The following is a 14,972-nucleotide window of genomic DNA, read 5'->3' on the forward strand; positions in this document are numbered from 1 at the left end:
CCTCCGTGCCACTTGCTCCCGCAGACCCGCCAGCAGTGATGGCACCGGTGCTGGATCCCTCCTCCAGGTCCGTGCAGGTGTCCCCCTCGGTGTCCTCCGATGATGCTGTGGGCAAGGTGAAGATACAGAAAATAATCAGTCACCTGTATACATCTGACACCTGAGTCCAAACAAAATATGTCACAGTGCATATCAGGAAATGCATCATGAGTAACATCTAGAATACTCCGCACATATGTAAGCCCTGCACTCCCCAGTTGGTTGACCCACCATGCCACTTGGAAACAAGGAAAATTAGGACACAACAGCAAATAACTTGATATCGAATTAAACTGAGAAGCTAGTGTCTGGGAACAGTTGAGCACAGCAAGACTATAAAGGCATGCCATCACTTGTTCACTGTGAACGAAACAGTATTGGTGCACCCAAGGCCAAATAACAGACCTCAATGCTGAAGGTGTCCCCCCACTCAGAGACCTGTGAGTACTTTGGAAACCTAAACGAAATACATTGTGATCCCTTGGGAATAACAACACTTTACACAATCTCCATGTTTAGAATGTGTCACTTTGTGAACAGAACACACATGTGCCTGTATAAAAGAAGTCACACAATGAGGTGCACACAAAACTACATTTACACAGTCATTGTATGAGCTGCCAGCCTTATTCAAATAAGCCACTGTTAGGAAGTAATGGGGTTTCAGTAAGTACATATACATGGCACCACGGCGGTCTGGATGACTTGACACTCGTAAGTTGGTATCAGCAGCACCCAAGGACTTACCCAAATGCAACCACACTGTGGGAACATGTATATGTATAATCTGAAAACACGTGTTATTCGAACTGTGCCTTCTTTTAAAATGTGCCAGCGTGTCCCCGGAAAGTGTAAAGGTGGTTTCTTGTGCACTTCCTTGGGAGACATCTGTCATGCAGGCACATTATAGTCCTTCACAACAAAACATCAAAGTCATGCATTGAAAAAATTGAGACATGTTGACAAGTGTAGTGAGTGCCAAGGTACAAGACTTCTTGACTAACAACTTGAATCATGCCACCTGTCACATGGCCATCCATACCATGATGACACAGTTGGCAACACATCTGACCCACTGCCTGTCATGTGGAGTGGCACACATATCCAAACAAAGGACAATGCATAAGCTAATGGGCCTGCAATTGTGTCGGAATAAGGAGCACCTGCACTTAGGAGACACCCTCATGGGAACCAAGAATGTCCACACAGATGTCAGCACACAAAGACCAAACTACGTAGCATCTGGACCACACACTGGTGCCAAAAATGGATGAGCAGGAACCATGTATTTTAACTTTAGACACATGCTGCAAAGCACAAACATTAAACCCTGCACAACATGACTGGGTCACTGCATGTTGAGTGTCTGTCCAGACAATTATCACACACAGGTCAGACCTGGCAAGGAGACATAAGGTTTGAACATGTAGGCCTTGCCCGCACAAACCCCCCATACCTGAGACAATGTGATTGAGACAGATCAAGAAGTTACATCTCTTAATCTGGGTTTACTAAAATGTGCATCAAGATCTCCTAAATGTACTCCACATCACCTCGTGAGGCTGCCAACACATATTTGTGACAAACAACCATCAACAGATAGTTGTACATAGACACACAGGCACTGCCCAGTGTGAGGATGCACAAGCCAAATGGGGTCACCCTGTACTGTGGACACATGTAGCACACTTTACATAAATACAAATGAGGCAAGGGAACAATGCCACAGAGGCCAACCTATGCTGAACACACAGAGAATGGGCACAGTGTTGGATGACACACATGATTCAGAGGCAAGGGTGTCTCAGGGGACTGTAGTGGGCACACTGCTCCATGGTCCTTGGAATGATCTGACTGTAACATGAGCAACCGTCCCGGCACTATGCATATCTCCCACTCATGCACATCATGTCTGAGGCCACAACATCGGTCATGCATGCTGCAAGTCTGTTAATTTGAATCATCACACTCCTATGTAGACTCAGCATCAGTGCCAATAAATATGGACCCCCAAATGACTGAACAGGACAGGGCACAGGCAAGGTACCAACACATGTCACAGACCACCCCCACACATGATGCAGAAAGCAATGTGCACGTGGATTAACTGGCAGCCTATATTACCATGTGTAATAGTGTTTACACACAGACCAGGGAACACATGTCAAGGAGGGGAAGCGAGGAAGAACAGCACCGGTTGACTTGGGGGAAAAGGAAATGCACTGCACATATAAACCCTGGCAGTGTATCCAGGTGACTGAGCACTTCCAAAAGCTGGTGACACACAACAAACACACATGTACCTACCCCCTTCCTGCAGCTGCATCACCTGTAACTGCCTATCCATGTCAGGGAAGACCACCGCCAGGACATGCTTCATCTGGTGGGTCAGGCGTCGGCGCCCGCCGTGGGGGCATGGAGGTGAGTCCTTCAGCAGGACCCGGGCGATCCTCCGGGTCCGGCACCGGATGTCCTGCCACCGTTTTCTCACTTGTTCTAGGCGCCGATTGCGGCCCTCCACCGATCTCACGGCCCTGACGGCCTGCTTCCAGACCTCCCCCTTGGCGTAGGCAGTTACCTGTGAGGATGACAAAGTGAGACAACATCACTACACCTGCTCCATGTCAGAGAGACACACATTTGAACATCTTTGAAATGTTGAACAGGGCATAGGATGCTGCCAAGGAATTGCATCTCAGTCATATGGACATTGGCCTCTGTGGAAGACCCAATGCACTACATGGCATGTAAAGTACACAGGTGGCATGAGGGGTTCGACACACTCCATGAACATGGCACACACTGTGCATCACAAGAGACACCAGGCTGATGGACAGCACCTCCAAGCAGTTACATGCCCCAGGCCACTGACGCAACCTCAGCAGAGTACACAGACACACACAGGCACAGATCAATCATGTGCCACTTGCCTGTGGGGGGTGACAGGTGTGGGGCTAGCTCAGCAAGTCAGACACACAGCACGGCTTACTTCTCACATCAGATGGGTAGAGCTGTTGCCTCCTCCATGTTGCTGTGGTGCAACACTTCACATAGACACTCACCAACATGACAAGGAACATTCACACACATCAATGTCAAGGGGGCGTACACATCACTTGGACACTCTCACCACAGCTCCACTCAACTCAGACACATCTGTGAGAACAGTCACCTGTCATACCAGGGGGACCTCTGAATCACCTCAGGACAATAGACAAAAAATGCCACAAAGGATTAGCACTATGCAGTGAATTTCACAGTAAGCACAATGCAAGTGAGGAGTACACACATGAACTACATCATGCTCTGCATGGGAGACATAAGCCATTCCCCCCCTGGGACCCACTCTAAACAACATTACATGTCTGTCACACCTGGACACAATGCCAGAAGTGACAGTCCCAAAAAAGGTGCACAGTCAAAGCTAGTGGAGTCAGCACTCACCTGCTCCCCTGGTCTCCCATACAGGCTGGGGTACTGTGGGAGGATGACATCAAGCAATGCCTCATTCTCATCATGGGTGAAAGGCTGGGCCCTCTCCACAGACCTCGACATGGTACCAGAGGAAGCACAGACAGCAGCAGTGGTGTTGACTGAAAAGTTGTGCAGACAAGTGCCCTCTCATGGGTTCTGCCTGACTTACATCTGCCTTGCTGGGGTCTTTCATTTACATTACAGGAGTACAGAGTGATTGGTCAGACTCATTTGCATCCTACGTTTCCTCCAATCCCTTTAAACATACACCAGTGACAGCATTTGCATGGTTCAAATTAGCAGCATCATGTCAAGTCAACAACCACTTTGCAACAATGTGGCCAACTGACTTTTCAAGGCCACCTGATGGAAAAATTTTAACAGAAAACTCGGTATCCATGACAACCAGCATGCATTTATGGCCTAAAACTTGTCCCTTATGTGTCCCCTATGTAATTTTCAAATCCCCACACAGGTACGGTGCGTTTCACACGTACACGTAGGCACTGGGAGTACACGTACGTGTACTGAGGTAGTACACGTACTACCAGTGCCTACACGTACGTGTACGCACTAGTTGTACACGTACGTGTACTGAGGTAGTACACATACGTTTACTACCAGTGCCTACACGTACGTGTACGCATACGTGTAGGCACTGGTAGTACATGTACGTGTACTACCTCAGTACACGTACGTGTACAACTAGTGCGTACACGTACGTGTACTACCTCAGTACACGTACGTGTACTCCCAGTGCCTACGCGTACGTGTACTGAGGTAGTACACGTACGTGTACTACCAGTGCCTACACGTACGTGTACACATACGTGTAGGCACTGGTAGTACACATACGTGTACTACCTCAGTACATGCACGTGTACAACTAGTGCGTACACGTACGTGTACTCCCAGTGCCTACGCGTACGTGTACTGAGGTAGTACCCGTACGTGAACAACTAGTGCATACACATACGTGTACTACCTCAGTACACGTACGTGTACAATTAGTGCGTACACGTACTACCTCAGTACACGTACGTGTACAACTAGTGCGTACACGTACGTGTACACGTACGTGTACTACCTCAGTACACGTACGTGTACAACTAGTGCCTACACGTACGTGTACTGAGGTAGTACACGTACGTGTATGCACTAGTTGTACACGTACGTGTACTAAGGCAGTACACGTACGTGTGTACGTCCTGTAACACGCGTGCTCCTACAGCAACACTACTATAGTGATACGGACCGTACACACACCCTCAGAGCGTGTGTACGGTGCGTTTCACATGCTTACACTGGTGATAGGGGGCGCACACAAAATCCATGGAGGTCTCAGACTCGCACAAGGCTGTACATCAAGTCATTGTCATTTACGTCCTTCAGGTGCAGGGCCTAGGTGTGTCAGGCAGTGATATTGGACATGTCACCTCATGTTTGAGCACAATAGATGTGTGATGATCTGTGTACACATGTCATGTGTGATGTGGCACTATGTGGCACACTTCCCCTTCACACTTTGCACATGTGTGCATGTAGTCCAAACATGTCAAGCACAGCATCACTGGTATGGCACAGTCACCAACACCCGCAACTGTCGCCTGATGCCAGGGACAGGGACACTAATAACTGACATAGAACGACCAGCGTGCCACGATGTGACTATGTCATGTGGGTGTCATGTGTTCCCATCAGCTGGCAGTTGGTGTCCCGTCAACTGCATCTGCTGTTGCTGCATCCAACATGTGACGGTGTGTAGATGGGCATGGCACACATCTACACACACCATGCCACATGTGGAATCCCACGTAACGTGTGTCTGTATTCATTGAACATGGGATTTTGACATGAGGACATATCTGCGTTGTCTCAATGTCTGTGTTTTCAGTTTTGCCGTGTACCCCTTCATCGCAATGTGTGTGATCTGTACATTTGACCTTCCATGTGACCTGTGCGTCTAGCTTGCCGTCAGCTGTCTGTATGAGATGACATCCTTCAAATGCAGATATGTGGATGTATGTCACTCCTGTGATGTCTATGGCTGTTCACTTACACTGGCCCACAGCTCGTTTCAGGGCATGTCATGTAGACTTGCCAATCAACGGTTGCATCTGGCTTTTCGTAGGAGTATCACCTGGCTGGCATACGTGTCCTGGATGTATTGCACAGACCAGTCTCTGTATTAAGCAGATGTGTATTAGCAGTTGAGCATGTGGTCACTTCATTGACATTGATGTTGTTATGTTCTAACTCTTCGTTATTCATTCCAAATTTCTGCAGGGCACCTCCTCTCCCCGACCAATGCCAGACTTGGCTGCCATGAGGGAACGTTACCGATTCTCTCAACAGTTGATTGAGGACTTGACCGCCAAGCTGGCACCACACCTCCAACCGCGACACAGGTATCCTACAGCGCTGACCCTCAAGATGAAGGTGATGGCAGCCCTACATTTTTTTGCCACCGGTACGTTTCAATTCACCATAGCTGATGCAGGTGGCATGTCTCAGACGATGTTCAGCCGTGTCCTGCATGATGTTTTAGAAGCCATGTTGGAGCACCTGGATGAATTCATCCATTTTCCGACTCCTGAGCAGTTGACAGGTGTCAAGAGGGATTTCTATGCCCTGGGAGGGATGCCCCATGTAATTGGGTCCATTGATGGGACACATGTGGCTTTGGTACCACCACAGGCACAGGAGGTAGCCTATCGCAACCGTAAACATTACCACTCTATTAATGCCCTTGTGGTGTGTCTTGCTAACATGCTGATTTCCCATGTCTGTGCACGTTTTCCAGGGTCAGCACACGATGCCTACATCATGAGGCGTAGCAGGGTGCCACAAATGATGCTGCGGCTGCACAACGAACGAGCATGTCTTGTTGGTGGGTATACTCTGTTAGTCCTGTGTGTTGCGGTATCTTTGTATCTTACGGCATCTCCTGACACACTTCTTCACATGATGTTTCCATGTAGGGGACTCTGGCTATCCCAACATTCCATGGCTGATGACGCCTCTCCGCAACCCAAGATCAGCTGCAGATCACCGTTATAATAATGCACACTGGCAGACCAGGCGAGTGATTGAGAGGACGTTTGGCCTCCTGAAGAGCCGATTCCGGTGCCTTCACAAGACAGGTGGGTCCCTCCCATATGCACTGGCAAAGGTCTGCAACATCTTCCTCGTGTGCTGCATGCTGCCCAACATGGCAGTGGAGAAGGCAGTGCCACTCATGCTGGATCCGGATGAGCTGGAACATCCACCCGTGGAGGATGAAGGGCTTGGTCACGAGGCAAGTGAGGAGGAGGAGGAGGAGGAGGAGGAGGAGGAGGACATCCGGAGTCAGCTCATACGCAACTTCTTCTCATGATGGTGAGTCACTGGGTCTGAGTGTGCACGCTTGGAGCCTTGTGTGGCAGGTGTTGCAATGTGTGTGTCCAGCTGACTGTATGCTAAGTGACTTAGAGGTGTGTTTTGATGTGTCACTCGAGTGATGATGTAATTCCACACATTTTAGCTGAGACACTAAATTTTGAATTAGCATGGTGACAACATTATTCATGTAGAGTAAATGACCATGCATGCGGATAATAATATTTTCGCTGTCTCCTTGTGTGTCTGTCATCCCCAGGGTCTTGCGCATGTTGTCTGCTCGTGTCATCGTTGGCCTCCTGATATTCCTCATGAGTATTGCAACGTGTGCTGAATCAGCGTTCCATGCCCGGACATGTTGAAAAGACATTTTGGGTAAGGATTGCAGCAAGGCATTTTGGGGGTGTTACGTGTTTTGAATGTGTGTGGACTGCTCCTGTGCATGTTGTGTTACCATGCATACATGTCGACTCACCATGGGGCACATGACATGTAGCATGACTCCCATGAATTGATAGTCACCCTTCGTGACAGTCATCTGTAATGGTTTGTGGATTCTGAGGAAGGCATCAATGTGTGTAAAACTTCACTCAGACACATACAGGATGCTACGGGTGGACATAGTGTGGGACATCCCCATAGGAGGCTCACTGGGGAATTGCAGCCTCTTCGTGTGCAGCAGGGGGTGTTTGGCCCACCTCCTTCACTTGTGTGCCAGTTCATTTGGATTTACAACATCTGTGTTGTGAAGGGGGTGTCCAGTGTAGGTCCCACATGTTCAGCCAAATGACCTGTGAGTCTGTTCATATTGATGCATTTCCCTTAGTGTGAGCCTGAGTAATAAAGGTGTTCCTCACACTCCAAGGTGCCTCATCTCTGTCAATGCAGGTCTCTTGCCACTTTGCATGCGGCATCTCTGGCATAGTTGTCAAAGATAGTGCATATGAGTCTATGTGTAGTTTATCAACATGCATGCAGTTCTTCATAGATTCGAATCTGTATTGTGCATGAAGTCCATGGTTGTGTATGTATTTGGGCATGTTGGTCCCCACAACGGGCCGTCAACACCTGCTGAGGGTGTGTCTCCTGTGCGCAGCTCGGCCTTCTGTTTCCTGATCCTGTGTCAGTCATCTTTGGTGATTGTGCATCCATTTTCTCGGGGTGTGCCATGGGTAAGCGGACACTCCTTCCTTTACATACGCCTGTTGCAGTTGTCCTTTCTGACATCCTTGTCTTTGTGTGCAACTCTTGGCATACTTTCCAGGGCATGGCGCCTGCTGCTGCAGCCCCTGCAGCAAGTGCCCACAAAGTAGCGGGATTCGGCAACACACATGCCTCAAAGATGCTCCTCCCTGCCTACCTCCACCCATTCATTTGGCTGTCATCATCGTGTCTGTGCCACTGTTGCGGCTACGCGGTGCTAAAGGCAGGACCATCAGCAAATGCAACGTGCACATTGCTCGACCCTCATGTCCTTGCATGACCCACATCACACTACAGTCTGATGTTGTAGCCACCCTCCAAGCAATGTCTATCCAAAATTCAACCGCCTACTCTCAAGCATACCCTAACCGCACACACAACACCTTTACATGCTGAGTGTGCAACTCCAACTGCCTACACAGTGCTGCCCCGCCTTCCAGACCCTGTCACACCAACCAGATCATGTCCCTCCTGCTCCACACAGGCTCCCTCCACCAGCAAGGCCATGGGAGTGGGACTCAAGCCTTCAGCATGTGGTATAGTGGTGTCATCTGGCACATGGCCCAGGGATCATCTCTCAGCGTGTCAATCTTCAATGTGTCCAGGACCCCCCTCTCCACCATCACATGCGCACACAACCTCCACATCATGTTGTATGCCATTGACACCAGGTGCTCCTCAGCCTCACCAAAGACGCAGCCATTGCCAGTTCCAACATTCCAACATTCAAGAAGGCATGAGGTCCGTGGATGAATGGCTGAACATCAGTCACCTGAGGCTGGACTTGTACAGGACTGAGGTTATCATCTGAGGATTGTCCCCTTACAGCTGGCTCAAATCCTTGTGTCCCACCCGCAGGGGCCCTACACAAGCACCCAGTGGCCACGCACACAAGATGGTGTGCATCATGGATTTGTCACTCACATTTTCCATGCAAATCACCAGCATCTGTACCTCATGCTGCAACACCCTCTGCATGATGCACATGATCCTCAGATAGATCCACTCCAAGGAAAGACAGACCATCCCCCAGGTCCACGACACCAGCCGTGTCAACTACTGCCCCGCCCTCTACGGTGCAAGTCCATCCAAACTCACGGGAAACTTGTCCACATCCAGGGTGCATCTGCACAACTCGGCTTCAACATCCCGCACACCATCAACATCACCGTCCACCTGAGATAGCTGCAAGGGATCACTGTGTGCTGCAGGATGACCTTCACACTCCTCACACACACTCAGGAGGCAGTCAACAACCTCATACCCCAAAATCAACCTTGTACGTCTGTCATCCAAGAGCCCGTTGGCCCAACTCTATGCATCCGAACTTGGCCTGGACAACATTCTTCACATCCACAACACTCCATCATGAAGGAGATGGTTCTCACGCCTGGCCAAACATACCTGGGACTCCCTCCCCAGGAACCTCCACATGAGCCATGACCTCTAGGCCTTCATCTTCCTGATTGGTGTGTCCGCACAGTATTTCAAGCCCCCCCTCAGCAGCTTGAGGCCATCACGGGTGAGTATTGGGATTCCAGGCTGTATCGGATGATACATTGTGACCCATGTGTGTCCTGTACCAGACTCAGATCCCAGGGTATGGATGGCTGGAGTTAGTTCAACACTCAGGCATAGTTTGACATTTACACACATGTATGTTGTGGACTAATGCAGAGTGACAGCAACATCTCATGACAAATAAATAGTTTTATTGTCGGTGGGGTGCATGTTTTGGTAGAAAAAATAAGGTGCTCTACCGGGTGCATAGAATCCAAAGTTCATAGGGGGAGATTGGATCCTTGGCATTTGAAGTCATCAGAGTCCATACCACAGTGTTGGTCATCATTGGTCAGACTGTGACCAGCAAGTCCATGTGGCAGAGAATGTCAGTGAATGATGTTCTGCTGTTGCGCATGAAGGCCAGGTGCCAGGCCAGGTGACCTGGGAGATGTGGATGGTCCGCTGCCTCTCACGGTCTTTTCCGTGGATGACCCACCTTCCTTCGGGGACCCTCAGATGCAGGCCTTGACGATGTTTGGGAGGCTCCGTCAGACAAATCCTCCTCCTCCTCCTCCCTCCCTGTGGCTGGTGCTGGTATACGCCTGGTGTCACAGGGAGGGTTGCCCATGTTGTCAGCGATCCGACGGAGTGAATGGCTCATGTTCCTTTGCACCGCCAGTAGCTCAGCCAGTCTTGCCTCCATCCGTCCTTGGTGTTGTTGTTGACTGGCGTGTTGCTCGGCCTGCTGATTCTTAATGTCTGTGAGAGTCGCCACTACCTGACTGATGGCCCTGGTGTCACACTGGTATGCCTCCATGATGTTGCGTATGTGTGACATACCGGTCCCTTCAGCTGTCTGGTCAGGTTCTCGCCTCCGCCTGCCTTCACTCCCACCACCCCTGCCCACACGAGCCTGGCCTGCCGTTGTGGGCACATCGGGTCTACGGGACCCCTGAGGGATGGCAGTGTCGGTGTTGGCTGCCTCCTCCTGGGTGCCCGGCTAACCTTGTCCCTCCAGGTCAGACTGGCTCAGTTGTTCAGTGTGGGCAGGGCTCCTGGGTGTCTCCTGGGATGTGGCAGGAATGGTGGTGGTGGTTGGCACAGATGTACCTGAAGCATGTGCTGCAGGGGCTTGGACACCAGAGGGGCCAGGTGGGTTGGGGTAATCCGCGGAGTGTTGTGAGGTGTCGCTGCCGGTGGGATCAGGTTCCTCCCGAGCCTGGGACTGTGGTACTTCCCCACCATTGTTGGGGGGCAATCCGTGACGTTGCCCTGTGTGTGAGAGAGAGACAATGTTAATGCTGTTTCATGCGACATCCATGTTTCATACATATTCTAGTTGCCACAGTTCCTCCAGGTAGTTGTATGTGCCTAGCATTCACATCAATGTTCACTTGTGGATGGGTATGTTGCAGGGGACTGATTGAAATGTTCTCCAGGGTGTTTGACATGTCGAATTTGGGCTTGGATGCTTTTTTGGCTGTGGCTTGATCTTGTTGTGTCACATGTCCATTGTGAGAGTGGGTGACTCCATTGGCTGCCCTGGGGGTGTGGGCTTGTGTAAGGTGTGAGTGATCATCCCTCAGCCCGACACTGTTCAACATCCACATGGCCCCCCTCACACAAGTGGCCCGCCACCACAACCTCAAAAACATCTCCTATGCCGACGACACCCAGCTCATCTTCTCCCTCACCAAGGACCCTCACACCGCCAAAACCAACATCCACGAGGGTCTGAGGGCCATCACCGACTTGATGCGGAGCAGCCATCTGAAACAGAACTTGCACAAGATGGAGGTCCTCATCCTCGGACCCACACCCTCAGCCTGGGACGACTCCTGGTGGCCGATCGCTCTGGTGACATCACCGACACCCACCAAACACGCACGAACCTAGGATTGATCCTCGCATCCTCCCTCTCCATGTCCAAGCAGGTCAACGTCGTCTCCTCCTCCTGCTACGACACCCTACACACGCTCCGCCGGATCTACTGGTGGATCCCGACCTAAACAAGTAGAACAGTGACACAGGCCCTCGTCAGCAGCTGACTGGACTACGCCAATGCACTCTACGCAGGACTCCCATCCAAACACCAACGGCGGCTACAATGCTTCCAAAACGCCTCCGCACAACTGATTGTCAACGCCCCCCGCCACACCCCCCTCCTGAGTTACCTGCATTGGCTCCACATCGTCAAGAGGATCACCTTTAAGCTCCTCGCTCATGCACACAAGGCACTCCACACCGCCGGACAAGCCTACCTGCACATCAGACTCAGCTTCTACACCCCCACCCGCCAGCTCTGCTCCGGCATCCTCGCCCTCGCAGCTGTCCCCCGCATCCAACGTATGCCCACCTGCAGCAGATCCTTCTCCTACCTCGCCGCCAAGACCTGGAACACCCTCCCAACCCACCTACGACTGACCCTAGACCTACTTGCCTTCAGAAGACTCCTCAAGACCTGGCCCTTCGAGCAGTGGTGGAACCCCCCCCTCAGCGCCTTGAGACCCTGACAGGTAAGTAGCGCGCCTTACAAGTACCCTGATCGATTGTTGATTGATTGACGGTGCCTGCTGGTGGGTGTGGTGTGATTTGGCAGTGGGTCTCCAAGGTGATGTATCTGTCCCCCCATGGCGCATGCTGCCATGTCAGTGAGTGTGAGTTCCTGTCCTAGATATCTGAGCTTGTTGTGTTTATGTTCAAGTTTTCAGTTGTCACAGGAGGGCCTTGTGCTGCCTACAGCAGGGCCAAGTGTCAGCTACCTTGTCAGTACTTTGCCAGTCCCTGTGCATTGTGCATGGTGCATGGGTATGTCCCTGGGCCATATGGGCTCAGGGCAATGGTGTCTGTTTCTGAGTTGTACAATATGTTTAGTGATCCCCACCCTCCCAGCATCCCGGACATCCTGTCTTGGGTTTGTGGTTTGTGTAGGCTGGGAAATGGCATGGCCTTGCTTTGTGAATGGGGCATACTCATGTTAGTGGCATGAGCGTTGTTTTTGAGTGTGGTTGTGTCCGGTGAGGGCTTGGGGGTAGGTGAGTGCATTTGTTGTAGTTGGGGTGTGGATGCCATTCCCCCCATGTTACGTAAGTTGTTTGTGTACTCACCAGGCTCTCGAACTCCTTCGACTCCGTGTACTCACACCGGTGGAAGCAGGGCCATCACCTTCTCCTCCCAGGGATGGTAATGTACCGGTCTGCAGGGCAGCCCACCTCCTGTGATGTTACTCTGGGCGTAGTCCTCGTTCATTTTGCGCATGACTGCCCTCCGCAGATCGTACCACCTGGCTTGGCATTCATTCCTGGTCCTTCTGATGGGCACAACAGCATTCACCCGATCGACGATCCAGGCGTGTTTTTTCGGCTATGCTGGTCTTTCTGACCAATGTTCCAAAGAGCTGTGGCTCGACTCTGATGACTTCGTTGACAAGGATGTCCAGCTCCTCCTTTGTGAACTTTGGATTCTTGTCTGTGGGCATGGTGTGGGGTGTGGGTGTGGATGGTTGTGGGTGTGTGGGTGTGAATGTGTAGGTGTGTGTGTATGTGTAGAGGGGGTATGTGTGAAGGAGGTTGTGTGAAGGTGTGTAAGTTAAGGTGTATGGGTGCAGTTGTTTGTGTGTGATGTCTGTCAGCAGTGGGTCTGTTGCAAAGGCTCATGGTTTGTGAGTGTGGGCCCTTTTTATTGGTCCATTTGTGGGTGTGGCTGGGTTTGAACTTTTGGTGGGTGTGTTATAAGAGGTGGTTGTGAGTTTGGGCCTCGGTTTGCCTGTTTGGATGTGCCAGGTCAGTCTTTCAGATGTTTTTTGTCCTGTAGACGTGATTTGTGTTGTTGTGCGAGTCGAATTGACCCTCCTTGTGCTGTTTTACAGTGTCCTGGTTCAGTACGAGTCATTTTCGTGTATGTAACGTGCGCTATGTTGTTGTACAGTGATCACATATGCAATGGTGTTGTACGATTCGTACATACGCGATGCTGGGGTACGGTGTTGGGGTACGGTGCGTCCAAGTACGGGGCTGAGGTGGGGGGTACGGGGCGTACATAGGGGGGTGCTGGGGTGGGGGGTACGGCGCGTACATACGTGGGTGCTGGGGTGGGGTTACGGCGCGTATATACACGGGTGCTGGGGTACGGCACGTACATACACGGGTGCTGGGGTGGGGGGTATGGCGCGTACATATGTGGGTGCTGGGGTACGGCACGTACATACCCGGGTGCTGGGGTGTGGGGTACGGGGTGTATATACGCGGTTGCTCATGTGGGGGGTACGGGGCGTACATACGCGGGTGCTGGGGTGGGGGGTACGGCGCGTACATACACGGGTGCTGGCGTACGGCGCGTACATACACGGGTGCTGGGGTGGTGGGTACGGCGCGTACATATGCGGGTGCTGGGGTGGGGTTACGGCGCGTACATATGTGGATGCTGGGGTACAGCACGTACATATGCGGGTGCTGGGGTGGCGGGTACAGCGCAAACCTGTGCGGGTGCTGGGGTGGGGGGTACGGGGCGTACATATGCGGATGCTGGGGTGGGGGGTACAGCGCATACATACGTGGGTGCTGGGGTACGGCACGTACATACGCGAGTGCTGGGGTGGGGGGTACGGCGCGTACCTACGCGGGTGCTGGGGTGGGGGGTACGGCGCGTACATACGCGGGTGCTGGGGTATGGCACGTACATACGCGGGTGCTGGGGTGGGGGGTACAGTGCGAACATGCGCGGGTGCTGGGGTGGGGGGTACGGCGCGTACATACGCGGGTGCTGGGTTACGGCGCATACAGACGCGGGTGCTGGGGTGGGGGGTACGGCGCGGACATGCGCGGGTGGGGTGGGGGCCGTACGACTCGTACCCCGGGCCCAAGTGTACCCAGGGTAGGGGTCGTACAAAGTTTGCTCCATACGGGACGTTTTCCATACGCTTGTGTATTCGGGACGCCGGTGCGGATCGGACTTGTGCGCTCGGACTTCAGTTTTACGACTCGTACGTAAAACTGTCCGGGGACATCTCGTAGACTTTTCCCGATACGATTAGTATGTATTTTTACAGTACGAATCGTACTTCGCCGTTTGTACGGGACTTGTACGACTCGTACGTAAAAAAATACGGATATGAGTCGTACGGTAATTTTTTTTACCGGATCGGAATCGGCACCTTGTTATGTATTTAATCCAATTTGTAGTGGATTTAAACTATTTTTACTTCTCTCGCATAAAAACTCAGATCGGTTCACCCATAATAGCCAAACTACCCTAAATTAAAACTGCTTGTACACTTTGAGTTTTATTCTTAGTCACTACGTGCCAGTTGCCAGTTACACTAGAGGCCATTGCAAGGACCTATCACTTTCTATTTGTCCTTTGTATAACCTGTCTTT

This window comes from Triturus cristatus, chromosome 6 (genome assembly GCF_964204655.1).
Source record: "Triturus cristatus chromosome 6, aTriCri1.1, whole genome shotgun sequence".
Taxonomy (NCBI): domain Eukaryota; kingdom Metazoa; phylum Chordata; class Amphibia; order Caudata; family Salamandridae; genus Triturus; species Triturus cristatus.